This window comes from Diceros bicornis, chromosome 15, assembly GCF_020826845.1.
Source record: "Diceros bicornis minor isolate mBicDic1 chromosome 15, mDicBic1.mat.cur, whole genome shotgun sequence".
Classification (NCBI taxonomy): domain Eukaryota; kingdom Metazoa; phylum Chordata; class Mammalia; order Perissodactyla; family Rhinocerotidae; genus Diceros; species Diceros bicornis.
The window spans coordinates 26,011,943-26,026,612 of NC_080754.1; positions in this window are offsets into that span (position 1 = coordinate 26,011,943).

The following is a 14,670-nucleotide window of genomic DNA, read 5'->3' on the forward strand; positions in this document are numbered from 1 at the left end:
GGTGACGGCATAGCAGTAACATCACAGGACTAGGGTCCCTGAGGGATGAGAGATCAGTCAATAGACACCTAGGCTGAGCATCATGTGGGGGCGGTAAGCTGGGCCCAGGCATCACTGTCTCCTCTGGCTTGCTCCTCTGCTATGTGCTCATCACTCTGTTACACCCTGGGTCTGTTTACTTATCCTCTCATTTGCTTGTCCCTTCCACCCCCAATCTATGAGCTGCTTTCAGGGAAGTTCTGTGCTTTATTCATTTTTGTATCCCCAGAACCCAACGTAGTACATTCTTTTATTTAGTCATTTAACAAATATTTACTACTCTGTGCCTGGGACTGTGCTGGGTGTTGGGTGAGTCTCAGACCTCCTAAAGCCTAAAGGTTTAGAGGAGACAGACTGTAATCAAAATAACATAAATGTAAACTTGTCACTGTGGAAAGGGCCCTGAAGGAGAGCACTCGGGAGGAGGTCTTGGGTTTTCCTGTAAACATGAGATTGAGCCACAATCTGAAAATGGTATAGGCTGTTAATATATAGGCTATTAATCTGGCAAAGGAGAGTGGGAAAGTATGTGCAAAGGCCCTGAGGCAGGAGGGATTGGGATAAATTAAAAGGACTGAAAGAAAGCCAACATGGCTAGAGCACAGAGAGCAAGGAAGAGCATGGAGGGAGTGAAGCTGAAGACTTGGATAGCAACCAGATCAGGCAGACCCTAATAGCCCATTCTAAAGATTTTTGCTTTATCTTAAGAATTTAGAGAAGTCATTTTAAGGTTTAAGTCGGGGAGGAGGTGAGGTGGGAGTGGAGAAGAGAAAGGGGTGGTAGTGACATGATTTGTGATTGGAAATCATCATTCCAGCTATGGTAAGGGGAATAGCTTAGAAAGAAACAAGAGCTGATGCCTGACTCTTGGAGTCTCAGTGAGAAATGATAATTCTTGGACAAAGATGATAAGAACATGTTCAGAGAAGAATATGGATTTGAGATTATAGGAGGTAAAATCCACAAGATACGCTGATGGATATGGAGGATGAGGGAGAGGTCAAAGACTTCCTAAGTTTCTAGCTTTCATCATTGGGTGGATGATGGTACCACTCACAAGGAGAGGGAACAGTGGATGAGAACTAGATCTTTGAGGTCAAGATCATTAATTTTGTTTTGGACTTGGGTCTGGGGTGGCTTTGAGACAGCCAAGTGGCAATGTCAAGGGTGCATTTAGATCTGCAGACTTGGCGCTGAGAGGAGAGGTCCAAGAGTTGCATACAAGGGAGTGAGATCGCCTCGGGAAGAGAGTGCTGCAGTCAGTGAAGAGAGCCTAAAAATGAGCCCTGAAGACACAATGTGAAAAGGCTGAGGAGAGGAGACCGAGCCAGAAAGGAGACTGGGAAGGAGCCACGGAGATGTGGGAGGAGATCCAGGAGAGAGTTATGTCACTGCAGCAAAGGGAAGGAGGTTGCAGTTAACAGTGTGTAAGGCTGCTGAAAGGTTGAGTAAGGTGAAGACCAAAGATATCCATTGGTTTTAGCAACATGGAAGTCACCGGTGACCAAAACAAGAAAAGTTTCAGTGGAGTGATTGGAGAAGAAGTACAATGGAGAGAGTTGGGAGGAGTGGGAAATGAAGAAACCGAGCTAGTCAAAATAACTTAAGAGAGTTTGGCTTTGAAGGGGAAGAGTGAGCTGGGACAGTAGCTACAGGGGAATGAAGAAGTAGGGGAGTTTTTCTTGTTTTTAGTGGGAGAATTTGAACATGGAAAGGGTCTACTTGAGAAAAGCAAAGGTCTAAGGAAGAGAAAAGATGGCCAACAGGATACAGTTTCTGAGAAGCAGGAGGGGATGGAATCCATAGCACAGGTGGAAGGACTGGCCTTGGGGGGAGGAAGAGGGGAGGGTGGCACAGTGAAGGGGCCTGGATTGCTGCCTGAGGACTTCAAGTTTCTTTGTAAAATAGCAAATACAAGGCTGTTTGCTAAGAGTGGAGGGACTGAATGGGTGGGGCCTGAGGGATTTGAAATTTTGAGGAACACAAATAAATTCATTTCCTGGGGCTGCTGTAACACAACAAACTTGGTGGCTTAAAACAACAGAAGTTTATCCCCTCACAGATCTGGAGGCTGGAAGTCCAGAATCAAGGTGTCAGCAGGGCCATGCTCCCTCTGAAGACCCTAGGAGAGAATCCTTCCTCGCCTCTTCCTAATTTCTGGTGGTTGCCGGTACTCCTTGGCTTGTCGACGCATCACTCCCATCTCTGCCTCCATCATCACGTGGGCTTCTTCCTTCTGGGTGTCTGTGTCTTCACATGGCCTTCTTACAAGGACACCAGTCATTGGATTTAGGGCCCAGCCTTATTCAGTACAATCTCGTTTTAGCTTGATTACATCTACAAAGACCGTTTCAAATAAAGTCTCATTCACAGGTACCAAGGTTAGGACTTCAACATGCCTTTTTGGGAACACAATTCTCCACGCTACAATGAAGAAGTTTAGAAATAGCTGTAGGGAGTGAGAGAAATGTGCTCGAATGCCCAGCCCTGTCAAGGGCTTGCAGAGATTCATGGAGAGGGTCCAGCAGCCCCAGCTGTTGCCAACCTGCTCCTCTCTGCTGACTGGCATCCAGCATCCTTGGCCTGAGCTGGGGCACTCAGCCCTCTCCCACTTCAGGGTAGATTCCCTCCCGCAGGAACAAAGACTCCTGACCTCTCTTGACCCAACCCCACTCCCGCCCCCCCCCCCCTCCCCGGCCCCGTCCCGTCTCAGTCTCAGTCTCTGCATCCCATTCGGTCCTTTTCTCTACCCAGTGATATATCAAGAACCCCTGCCGACAAAGCTGCCGAGCTGGCCCTGACAGCACCAGGGTGATAACAGAAGAGAGAGAATTCAAGCCCTCCGTGGAACACTCGCTATACTTGCGCTGTTTTGTTCAGAGCTCCAGGATGCAGAGTGCCTGGGATCTTGACAAAACAAGGAACAAACCCATCTCCCTACTGTCCCCTTTGTGGAATGTCAGGAATGGTTTAATTTTGTCCAGGCCGAGCTGGGCTGCTCACTGGAGCCCCAGCCTAGGGAGCCCTTGCGGCTTCTCCACTCGAGTCCTGGAGTCCTGGCTGGTGCAGACCTCCAGAGGCGTTTGCTTGGAGAGCCGAGGTGAGAATGTAAACACCGAGAGCCCGCTGCAAAGGGGCTGGGACCTCCTCCAGGGAGGAAGCCTTGCTCACGGCTTGGCCAGGCTCCCAAGCATCATGTACAGCAACCCTGAGTTCCAACATAGACAGCTTGGGGTGGGTCCTCGAATGACCTTCCACTTCTTGTCTGCCCATCGGAGAGGACCATTCCCTTCCAAACAACATTCCTCCGATAAAATCGGTTACACACTGTAAACGTCAACGAGCCAGGAACATTCTCCGACGCAACAGGATTCTGATAAAGCGGTCTTATTTTGCAAAACCTTCCAGCATGAAAAATCCTCCCTAGAGCAGGCAAGGAAATTCCTGGAATGCCAGGACCCTGGGCAAAGTGGCCAGGGCCCTAGGGAAGGAGCAGAAAACCCGGAGGTGAAGTTCCCACTGCGGGCAGAGGGACCTGGATTTTCAGGCATCATTTCATTCCATCAATCAGTCAACACGTATTTGATGACACTTCCCAAGTGCCAGGCCCTGATCCAGAGTCACTGGAAGGCAATGTCCTCATGTGACCACAGAGCAAGCCTGCCTTTCAAAAAGCAGTGATAACGCACTCCCCTCACACAGTCCAGGTTAGCGATGGGGTGCCGCGTCCACGCCTTCACCTCTAAGCCGACTCTCCTCACTCCTCCTTGAAGCTTCTCTCTGCCTCACTCTGTGAGGCTGGGGGTTTTCATTTTCCTCTATACCCTGTTGGGCCCTCCATTCTTGTGGCCTTTCTCTATGTCACTTTCTGTTCGCAGGGTCTCCTCCGTGCGGCTGTTTCTGAGTACTCAGTCTCTCCTTGTCTTCATGTCTCGCTTTGCGTCACTGTGTGCCTCTCGGCCCACCTGTTTCTCTACGTCTCCATCAGGCTCTCTCTTCCTCTCTTTTTATGCCTTTTTTCCAATCAACTCATGCCCGTTTTTTTTCTCCTTCTCTTTTCTGTTTCTTCTCTTTAACAAACTGTTGCACAGAACTAAATATTTTTTTTTTATTTGTGGAAGAAACTTTTACATTCCCTGGGTTTTATTTTTAAAATTGATTGAAAAATATGTGTACTTCTCTGTGGTGTCTGAATTTCTTACAAGAGCATAAGTAACTATTTAAAACTTTGTATTAAAATAAGACGTACATAGAAAAAAGTGCACCTGTAGTGTGCCATAAACGTGGCATGCAGAGCGCAGTGAATTTCACTAACAGAACATTTGTGTTGTCAGCACTCAGAAGGAAAGATGCCCATGTTCCCTCCCAGTCATTCTCCCCCACACAGGTCACCACTATCCTGACTTGTTTCAGCATAGATTGGTATTTTTTGATAAAATACCTGGTTTTGTATTTATATTGATGGAATGCTATACAATGGACTCTTTTGTGTCCAGCTTCTATTGCTCAGCATTGTGATGGTGAGAGTCATTTACATTGTTGCAGGTCGTTATAGACTCTTCATTCTCCTTGCTCAACAGTATTTATATTCCCTCCTATTGTTAATGGGCATTTGAGTAGTTTCCATTTGCAGCTATTACCAATAGTGCTGCCATTAACATTCACGTATGTGTCTTTCGATGGCATGTATTGCTATTATAATCAGGGAGAAACAGAAAACTATTTCCATTTGGAAAGATGGAGGTGGCCAAGTGGGATGTTTTATGAAGGACTCTGGAGTAGGAAGCAGAACGCACGAGTCCTTGTTCTGGCTTCTCTATTCTGTGGTTCTACAACTCTGAGTCAATCCATTAAGCTCAGTGTCTGTTTTCTCATCTGCAGAGGATGTGCAGTAATATCTGCCATTGGTAGGTGTTACTACCTCCTAAGGTCACTGTGACAATCAAATAAGACGATGGATATGGGGGAAAAAGTGTCATGCAAAAATAAGGTAGTTATTATTTTTTATTAAAAAAATTAACTAATAGCTACATTATGAGGCTCTTGATTTATCTGTTTGTAAAATCTGAGCCTGTGGCTTTCAATAGACAAAAGTTCTCCCCAATCCCTGACCCACTGTGGGCAATAAAGGAGAAACGTCACAAAATGTCCTGTCTCCAAAGGTCTTGGTTTCACATGAGCAGGTGGGAACACGTGGCCTCTGACATCTTTTGTCCCTTCCAAGTGATGTTGGCTTATAGCTGTTGGAGGCTCCTGGTCCAGATGAGCAACAAAAACCCCTGTCTGAGCTGTAGGGACCTGAAGGATAGGCCCATCCCCCACTGCCCATCAAGGGGAGGGATATGCCAGGACTGGACTCTTCTTCAGACACCAGCCCAATGTCCCGTCCACTACCCTGCACTGTCCCCCCTCGCAAGGAGAGAATCAGACAAGAGTGTGAGACAGGAAACAGGGCTACACATCTGCTGACAAGCAGGGCAAATCTAAGGCTCTGTGCTCTCTGCTAACATGAGGTTATTTGTTGGTGCAGGGAAGCTGGCACTGTCCACACACGGGTGTGGAGGGAGGCTAGGCACCCGCCACAAGCTCCCACCCCATTCTTCCTCCACACCCAACCCAAACAAACCCTGTGCTCTGTGGCTTCCGCCCTGCAGGGAGCTCCGTGCCCCTGGCAGCCCTGTGATTGGTGCTCTGGGGATGCAAAGCTACTGGGTCCCTGCACTCGTCTGGGTGGGGGGAGAAGTGTGGCCTGAATGAGAGAGAGCGATTCAGGAAGGAGGCTGCATGTGCAAGAAACTCATGAGGAGATGGAGAAATGAATGAGAGCCTTGAAAACTAGGCATTAGACTAGTGACTCTCAACCCAGGCTGGACATCAGAATTGCCAAGGGAACTTTTACAAAATGCTGGTGCCTGATTCCACCTACCTAATCAGAATCTCTGGCCAGGGGGCCTGGGAATCAGTATTCTTTAGAAGCTCCCCAGGTGATTCTAATGTGCAGCCAGGGTTGAAAACCACTGCCTTAAACTTAGTGCAGAAGGAAATAGAGACTCAGTGTAAGCTCTCAGCAGTGGAGGGACGTGATCAAAGTGGTTGCTCAAGGAGCCTTTATTGAGCACCTACTGTGTAGCAGCAAGCACTGTGCTAGGCTGTGGGTACACAGAGATGAGGAAGATAATATAATCCCTACCCTTGACTAGCCAGCCAGAAGACTAGGAGAAAAGACAGATCCATAAATAAGTATAATATAAGTTATTTTATCTAAGTATGAACCAAGTGCTCTAATAACATTGAGGATTTGCTGGAGAAAGCTTTATTACAGAGGTGACATTATAATTCTTTCCTGAAGGATGTTTAGGAGTTTACCAAGTAAAGAAAACAGAGAAGAACATTCCAAGTAGAAGAAAGAGTATCATACAGGTGCTGAGTCCTACAGAGACCCGTTGTGTTCAGCACAACATGGAGAGTATGGGAAGAAAAGGCTGGAAAGAACAGTGAAGCAAACACAAGGCCTGATTCTATTTGAGGTCTTAGCATTTGAAAAATGAGCTAGAGAGAGCAGATTAGAAGAGAGAGAAGGAGACCAGTTACACTGTAGTGATCAGACATGAAATGATGAAGGCCTGGACCGAGGAATTGATGGTGGGAACGAGGAAGAGAGCAACCCAAGAGATATTTCCAAAAAGGACAACAGAATCTGGTAACAGAACAGATGTAAGGAGAGAGAAAGAGAGAGAGAGAGGCAAAGATGGCCCCACAGTAACTAATCTGAGACAGCAGGATAACAAGACGCAGGGTAGATTCCTTGAATTGCACGTAACTCCAAGACATTCACGTGGAGATGTATGCAGAAGGCTAGCTGAAGAGCAGAAGTTGGATTGTAAAGGTGAGGAGGGAAAATATAAGGAGGGAAAGTGGAATATCCAGGTATAAACCATTATACCAGGCATTTGGCAGGGGAAGAAAGAAAAACGGGATGGCACCTGGCAGATCAGGCACAGGTGTGTGTTTGCCAGGACTGACCTGTGTGTGGGTTATGACAGGAGGGAGAAGGGAACAGAGGTGGCTGAGGAGCTAGGTCCAGGAGGTGCAAAAGCAAAGCATCCAACAAAGAAGGAGAGCTTACCATTAGGAAGGATAGGCATTTCTTTTTTTTTTTTGGTTAAGGATAAACATTTCTTAAGGGACATACAGATGTCTGGGAAAACGCATTCCCAAGGGCCTGGATCCAGGTCAAAAACCTCTAAGGCAGGGGCCAGGAAACTTTTTCCATAAAGGGCCAGCTAGTCAATATTTTAGGTTTTGTGGGCCATATGGTCTCTGTCACATCTACTCAACTCTGCCATGACGATGCAAAAGCAGCCACAGACAATATGCAAATGAATGGGCATGGCTGTGTTCCAATAAAACATTATTTTCAAAAACAGGTGGTTAAAATGCTTATTTTTATTTTATGTGAATTTCAAAAAAAAAAAAAAAAGGCCCTTGGCTTGATTTGGCCTATGGGGCTACAGTTTGCCAACGCCTGCTCTGGAGGTGAAGGCAGAGCAGCTGGGGACTCACAGAGAGAAGATAAGGTCTGGGCTGGCCTCCATGGGCACTGTGAACAGTGATCAATGAATGATCTCAGTTTATATCCAGCTCTGCTACTTACTAACTATGCCTTGCATAAATTCCTTAACTTTCCTGAGCCTCAGTTTCCTCATCTGTAAAATGGGGGAAATCACAGGACCTACCTCACTGAGTTGTTCTGAGGATCAAATAAGACGGTGAATATGAGAGTCAAGCATAATGCCTGGTTCAATACTTATTTAATTTTTAAGGATTGACCACGAATTGCAGAACCCCAGCTGCAGGAGGGAGCCATGACCATTGAGTCCAGGCAGGGCATGGAACCCTAGCATCCTAAGAGGTAGGAGTGGAAGGAAGGGCGGGGTTGAGGTTGGGGTGGGAGATAAGGGGATAGGCTGTACCAATTAGTGGCAGAGAGAACAAAATGTGCATACCCAGGTCTACAGAAATATAGACCCACAGCTGCAAACACACACACCCGTGCACACACATGCACACTCAGGTTGTACAGCCCAACTCTACCATTCTTAGTGGAATGAGGTTAAGAAGTGCTTTGTCTCTGGCTAATCAGTGTGGCCAGTGGGGAAGCGCCTCCCTGCAGTGTGGTTTATCGGACCCCAGCACGGAGCAGCCTGCCTCGCCAGCATGTAGCACATGGAGCTCTGGTCTGGGACTGCCACTGCCCATCAGAGAGCCTGGAGCTGATGGAGTCAGCTAGTCTCAGACTCAGGTCAGCCCAAAGACTTTCCACCTGTGCTTCTCAAACTAGCGAATCACCTGGGGAAGGCATCACTTAAAAATGTATGTTCCTAGGCCCCATCAAGAAAATCTGATTTAGTAGGTCTGGAAGAGCCCAGGAATCTGCATTTTAGCAAGCATCTCAGGTGATTTTTTATATCCGTGAACTGAGGACTATACTTTCAGGAATAAGGCTTTGCCCTCTCACTTCTGAAAGCAGCTGTATGATGGAATAAGGGAATCCCCAAAGCCTTTCCTGGAACTGCAGCCGTGGAGCAGGGTCCAACCCTGTCTCATGCTTCCTCCTATTGCGCATGAGGAAAGATCAGCTCTGGTTGGGCATCTTGAGGTAACATAAGTAATTCTAAAAGAGGTGTGAAGATTTTCCAGGGCACTGGGTTTATCCAGGGAAGTAAAACATCAGTCCAGAGAAGAGCTGATCCAGTGTCTTCAGTCTGTAAGAAAATCTTACAGATAATTTCTCTTCTCAGAACACTTTGGTTGAACCATCCAAGTGCAGCCTATTCCAAGCCCAGTTTCCTCTCTTTCTGGCCTTCCAAGAAGTCTGTGCCCAGTTCCTGCTTCTTCATCCTAGAACACTCTGCTTCCAGCACCTACAGACTGGGCTTCAGGCTGCTAGGGAAGCAACTGCTGTCATCTGGTTTCACAGTTTCTAAATAAAAAAAAAATGGCTTTGCACACATAGACATTCAATAAATATTTACTAAGTGAGTGACTGAACGAATGCATGATGGGTTGGATGCTTGACAGAGCACATAAAAAACATTTAAAACCATAAACTGGAATGATTTATAACTGAAGATACACCTCTACTACTGAAGGTCTTCAATCCAGTTGGGCAAAAAAAACCAACACAGATCACGAATAAAAGACAGCATATGAACCAAAACTTCAGAGTCACTCACTACACACACACACACACACACACACAATTTATCTAAATACATGCTGTTCCTTCAAATCAGCACCTTGAGAAGCCTTACAGAATTATTCCCATGACACTGTAGGTCCTCCAATTGTGCTGTGTTGGGATCTCATCTTTGGAAATTGCCTCATGAGTCACTCCACTTTATGCTCACACCTCATTTTTGACCCAAGAAGATAATTCAGCTTGTTTGGTCCCCTTATTTCCAGATTTGGTTCCAAATGATTTCTGGTGCTTCCAGAAATCAGATGAACCCTCAAAGGATAAAAACGTGCCATTCATGAGAATATTCAAAGGTTCTGAAAAGAATATTGAAGACGGAATTCCAGGCATGATTTAAGGAAGGCAGAATCACTGGATCAAATGTCTAACTTCCCACAGAAGACAGCTCTGAAGGGGCCAACCTACTCAGAGCAGATCAGGAGACCGATTCACTTGCCATCAGTAAAAAACTCAGTCCTGAGCACAGTGGCGGAGACTGACCAGGTGCTCACCAAACCCGGTTCCTCTTCTGGAGGACACAGATGGCCTGCATTTCTCAGCCAGTCTCTCAGTTACACAGACTATATATCTAGTTCTGGCTAATGGAATGGGCGAGGAGGTGATATGAACCCTTTTAGCCCTGGCCCCTAAAATCTCCATGGCAGCCTCCTTTTATTCTGTCATCTGCCAGCTGGATGCTGAGAATTCAGGGGAAGACTCTGAGGGCCTAGAAGATATTCAAGCTACTAAACAGAAGGAGCCTAGGTCCCTGAACGACAGTGTAGAGCACAGCTCCCCACCCCCTTCTGATTTGTGTCAGACTGGAACATGAGCCAGAAATAAATTTGTGAGGTGTCCAGTCACGGAGATTTGGGGGCTGTTTGTTGCAGCAGCAAGCCCACCCTGACTAACACAAACACATAAGAGTTACACAGAGTCACCCATCTGACAAGCAGCTCAATTAAAAGTTGACACTGCCATTTCGAGCAACTGCCCTTGTGGCTTTCAGTTTGGGGTTCATATTTGAAAGGAGTTTTGTTTTCTCTGTCTTCAGCCTCTTAACACATATGGTGTATGTCACATTGCACAGATCAGCATTCAGCGAGCCCTCTTGCTGGCTGTTGGGGGATGACTGCTAATCCTTTGAAATGCCATTTGCCCTCAGGGCTTCCCAAAGTGACTGTGACATAGACCACATGGCCCATATTTTAAGCCAGTCTTCACATTTGGTGAGTCCAGTTTCTTTTCATATAGTGCCTTCTCTGACAGACACAAACAGTCAGGAAAGGGCACGTGTATGCGTGCACACACAGGTGTGTTTTTTGAGAAACACAATAAAATAGGGAAAAAATCCTGGCTCTCCATTATTTTAGTGACTCTCATTTAGAGAACTCTTTTTGCCTCTTTTAGAAGGAGGCTGTGGCCACCCTCACCTCTATGAAAGGTGGTGAGCAGTCAACTGCTACCCATCCTCCACTCACCCCCAGCCCATCAGTCCAGGGAACAGGGGAAGGGCGCCAGCCTTGACGCTGTGAGATGGGCTGCAGGCCCAGGAGCACTGGGGACCCCTGATGCTGGTGGGTCTTTCTTGCCATCTGCTTTGCTTTTTACTTGAATGTGACCTTCCCCCAAGAAGAGTACCTTTTCAAGAGTCAGGAGTTTATGCCTCTCCTTGCTGCCTCAAATGGACAAACTGGCAACTATTTCTGCTTGTGAGCCTCCCCACAGGAGCCCAGGTCCATATCCCAGATGCAGGCATGCTGAGCAGTGTGTACTGAGTGCAGACTTCTGCATCCCCGTGCCTGCGGAGAAGTGCAAATGGTATGGAATAACCCACAGCCCGTGCTACAGATCACGATATCTGATCCTCTCCTCTTGGGCATCCATGTAGACATCGAGGGGATAAGACATAGCAAGAAGTGGGTTATTTGCTGTTGAGTAAGCCTTGTTTCAAAAGAACTGGAGAGTGGGGTAGGTTTTTGATGTTTAAGAAAAATCCCCCAGGATCTCAGCAGGGGAGGGAGAAGCCTGAGTGGAGTAGTATGGGGAGGCGGCCAAATGAATCTGATAAGCCGAGCGGGGGTGGGCAGAGCTGACACGGCGATCAGGCTCAACTCTAGAGGTTCTCCTCGCTCTGACTGGGCATGCGCAGAGTTCCTGCTGGGGGCTAGGCAAGGTGTCCCACCTTGTCGTGGCTGACCAGACACAGAGTAGCCTGCCGAAGCAGTAGGACTCCGCTCGGCTCTGCAACTTCAGGCTGGCAGGTGCCAAGAGTCACTACAGTTCCCATGGACTTTTTTTTTCTTTCTTTCTGGGTTGCCCACACTAAGTGACAGGGAGTCAGCAGGAGTGGTGGGAGGACACTTTTATGACACCTCCTCCACCTTTATTTTCTCCACAAAAATGTGAGTCTCATTTAATTGAGTACACACAACTCCACTTGGAGGCAGATAGGAATTAGAATTCTCATTTTACAGAGAAGGAAATCAAGGCTCAGAGAGGTTAAGAAGCCTGCCCAAGGTCACAGAGCTAGTAAGTGGGGAGTCAGGATTCAAACAGAGATTTTCTTCCTCATATCCCATGAATTTGCAACCATGCCAAACTCACTCTCAAGTGAGCCCACTGAAAGGTCAAAGATAGGAAGAAGGGAAGACCTACATCCTCTTGCTTTGGTCCTTCTGTCTCATTTGTCTTTCTTCACCTCATTCCCTTGGTTCACAAGCCTTTCCATATCCTCTGACCAACCTGATTCAAAACCTGCTTCTCCAAGAAGTCTCCTGGATTTCCTCCTTACTCAGTGTTCCCTCAGCACTTGTGAAATCAACTTGCGGCATGTCGTTTGGCTGTATGCTGTACCTCTTTGCAGTTCTGCTCCAGCCATTTCCCTGTGCAGCTCTACTGTCCTCCCCAGCTCCCCAGCCCCAAAGATGGCCAGGTCCTAATCCCCAGAACCTGTGAATAGTTACTCACATGGCAAAAGGAATTTTGCAGATGTGATTAAATTAAGGGTCTTGAGATGGGGAGATCGTGCTGGAGTATCTGGGTGGGCCCAATCTAATCACATGGGTCTTTGAAAGCAGAAGAGGGAGGCAGGAGAAGATATGATGACAGAAGCAGAGCTCGGAGTAAATGTGATTGTTGATTGCTGTCTTTGAAGATGGAAGGGGCCACCACCAAAGGATGCAGGCCGCCTCCAGAAGCTGGAAAAAGCAAGGAAAGTTTCTCCCCCAGAGCCTGCAGAAGGAGCGCAGCCCTGCCAATGCCTTGATTTGAGCCCAGCGAGACCCATTTCAGACGTCTGACCTCTAGACCTGTAAGAGGATACATTTGTGTTGTTTTAAGCCACTAAATTTGTGGTAATTTGTTACAGCAGCAACAGGAAAGTAATACATCACGATGGTGTGTTCTATTCATTCTGTTCTTATCTCCACACCGTTCTCCCACACACGCAAGCTCCCGGCACAGTTGGTACTCAGCACACGGTGGGGGCTCTGTGAACCTCAGAGGACTGGTTGGTCCCTGCCCCTGCAGAGTTTTGGGCTGGTTCCTCAGCCTCTCCTCTGCTGGCTCCGACCTCAGGAGCGGAAGCCCCCACTGACCCTCTCTCCTCTCTCCAGTGTAGGAGAACACAAACAGCAACACATGCATCGGAAAAAGTGTAGATCTGAAGCTGGATTGTTCCTGAGCCTGGATCATACTTAACTTTTACAAGGGTCTTCTGATAAAGCCCTATAAACTGCTGAGGATGGATTTTTATTACCTTCTTCAGCCTCCCCTTCTCATTCTCCTAGCATACAGAGTAGGGTATGAGCCTCTTCAGCACCCGGCCCTTGCCTGCCTTTCCAGTACTTCTCTTGCCTTGCACTGCCTCACCCCTACGCCCCTGAAACCCTGAATTACCCACCAGCCCCCCCACACCATTGATCATGCTGTCCCCTCTGTTGGGAATGCCCTGCCCCTCCTCTCTGCCTGCTAAGTGCTTGGATGCAGGTCAGATATCTCCTCTGCCAGGGAGCCCTCCCTGACCTCTGTGAGAGTGTCTTAGGGCTCCTCCGCCATCCACAGACCCTGTGTCTGCCTCTGTCACTGCTCTCACTGCTACTGAGGTCCCTTCAGCTCTCCTCACTTTCCTCCTCTGCCCATGGAGAGGATGGAGCTACCACCCAAGCTCCCTGTAGGCACGGCAGCGGTGGAGAGAACACTTCTGCCCCTACCCCGACCTGGTCATCCTGTATTTGATCCTCCCCATGGGAGGGCAGAGGCCAATCTGATTGGTCAGAGCTGGGGCCACATTTCACTGGTGGGCAGGGCCTGGATTGAAAGGTAAAGTGTGGTCACCTTATGATCTCTGCCCATTGTTACCAGGTGATGAGGCCAGCTGGTCATTCTCTCTCTTGATTCCAGCTCCTCATCCAAGGGTCTTTGGAAGTGGATTCTCAGATTCAAGAGGAAGGAAGTTAGACTCTACAGACCTGTCTCAACCTTCTGACCTCAGCTGCATTCTCCACTGCAGCTCTTGCACCCTTGTCCAGATGTTAATACATAAACCAGCACATTGTTTCCCATCCTTAAATAGACTCTCTCAGTCAGAAACCTGGAGGGGAGGATGATGGAATCCTGAACATCACACTTCCACACTGATTTATAATTGTTTGTGCAGGATACACCCTATTGTGTAGGTCAGAGGACTTGTTTAGCATGAGTCCCAGAAACATCTAAGAAAATGAACCCTGTTCTGGTTCCCAGCTCCGAGTTCAAGAATGCTCTAGAATTGGGCTGTACTGCCTCTGAAAGTTTGAGGGTGGTGGCTGAGGAGTTCTATCTGAACGGCCTGTGATCATATTTTTACATTACAAAGCTTTGAGATTGGTGAGGTGTACCTGGCTCAGATGAGGTGGTCTTCGGCACGTGTGCAGGTGCTCCAGCCATAGATGGGTGGGTGGATGGGTAGATCAGTGGGTGGGTCAGTGGGTGAGTGGATGGGTGGGCGAATGGATGGATCATTGGATGGATCAATTGATAGCATGGCCTGAAGGGAGACATTCACGATCCCAGAAGGTCTGATATGACTCTCACTCATTCATTCTCACCTAACTGTGCACTCCTTGGCTAAAACCTTTAGGCCAGGAATCTGCCCCTCTGACCATTTTAGAAAATGTTGCTAGTCTCACTGCCACACATCCTGACATTTTTGAGCAGCCTTTAGACAAGTAAACTCTGTCTAAACGATCCTGTGACATCCGTGTCTCATCTTTCCAACAACCTGTACTTACTACTGACCTTTGTCAGTATACAGGTTGTATGTGACACCTTTTATGTGCCACCTCATATCCTCTGTGCCCCACCTGTCTCTGGGGCTGAGGCCACTTGTTCCATCCCAGCCACCACTGCAG